The sequence below is a fragment of the Lactuca sativa genome, chromosome 3 (assembly GCF_002870075.4).
Source record: "Lactuca sativa cultivar Salinas chromosome 3, Lsat_Salinas_v11, whole genome shotgun sequence".
Lineage (NCBI taxonomy): Eukaryota > Viridiplantae > Streptophyta > Magnoliopsida > Asterales > Asteraceae > Lactuca > Lactuca sativa.
Genome location: NC_056625.2, coordinates 121,455,749 through 121,457,482, shown reverse-complemented (window position 1 = coordinate 121,457,482; position 1,734 = coordinate 121,455,749).

Genomic DNA, 1,734 nt, shown 5'->3' with positions numbered 1-1,734 from the left:
ATTGTATGTTGATGATATACTACTCATAGGAAACGACGTCCCAACCTTGTAGGAAGTCAAGTCCTGGCTTGGGAAGTGTTTCACTATGAAGGACCTCGGAGAGGCTGCTTATATTTTGGGAATAAGGATAGTGAGAAATAGGAGTAAAAGAACTAATAGGACTTAATCAGGATACTTAATTGGACAAGGTACTAAATCGTTTTAGTTTTGAGAATTCCAAGAAAGAGGAGTTACCGATCCAAAGCAATACCAAGCCGAGTAAGACTCAGTGCCCGAGTACAGAGGCTGAGATAGCATAAATGAGTCTAGTACCTTATGCTTCCGCAGTTGGCTAGATCATGTATGCTATGACTTTTACTCGCCAAAATGTGGCCTTCGCTTTGAGCATGGTCAGCATATATAAAGGGAACCTTGGTAAAGCCCATTAGACCGCAGTAAAGAATATTCTTAAGTACCTTCGGAGGACCAAGGAGTGGTGTCTAGTCCTCGGCGGGAGTGATGACTTAAGGGTACGAGGGTATAGTGATGCTAGTTTTCAGACCGACATGGACAACTGCCATTCGCAGTCGGTCTAGGTCTTTAATCTAAATGGAGGAACAGTGACTTCGAAAAGCTCCAAGCAGGAGACTGTGGCTGATTCAACGTGTGAATTAGAGTACATTGCTGTGAGCGAAGCGTCAAAGGAGGAAATATGGTTGAATAACTTCATTAGAGATCTTGGGGTTGCGCCAGCCATACAGGAGCCTATGGAAATTTTCTGTGATAACAAAGGTGTAGTTACCTTGACCAAGGAACCGAGGGATCATGGCAATCCAGGCATATCGACAGGAAATACAATTTCATTAGACATTGGGTAGAAGAAGTAATCCTCGTAGTGAAGAGGGTATCCTCAGAGGAAAAACCAGCAGATCCCTTTACGAAGGGACTGACTAGGGTCAAGCACTTGTAGTACGCTAGGAGCATTGGGCTGAAGGAGGATATTAGTTTTGATTAGATAGTTTAGAAATGTGTAATAGATAAATTGTGATTAGAATTTGATGATTAAATAAATGGGTATTATTTATTAGTAAATTTATTGTATTATGTTAATTATTTACCTATTGTTTCATTTTGCATGTTTTGACTTCCTGAATAATAAGATTATTCAAACAGTCCACAGTCGTTCATATGTTGGAAGTAAGTACAAAAGAAGACTATTATGAATTGGAGTGTAGATTGTCTAAAGTGTATTGGACATAGCAGAAGGTTTGCTACAACGTTCATGTGTGCTTATGAATTTGATTTGAGCATTGGATTAGACCCGCGCTAGCTGGTATCACTTCATGGAATTTATCTCGAGTGATCGCAAGACGATAATATCATATGGTCTTAAAACCTAGATATATGGATTATTGTTTGCAAATTGGTTGTGCATTGATTATGCGTAAACGCATCAGTAACTTGATGTTATAAAACGCATTGTTGTGTATAAGTTAATTAGTGAATGGTAAATGCACATATGTCGAAGTTTATCTTTTCCTTTTATCCTAAGAGGGTAAAAGCGATATCAGGGCCCCTCGATGATTTTGTTTGACTTATGTGTTCAGCCCGGTCAGGAAAAAGTTGATGTGTTCAACCTAGTTCTATGTCAAAAAAATCAGAGATCAAGAAACAAACTGTTGGACAATAAGTATGACTTAGTTCCATGTGATTGTCCGCACGATATCTAGAACAGAGGACGATACGATCCCTTAT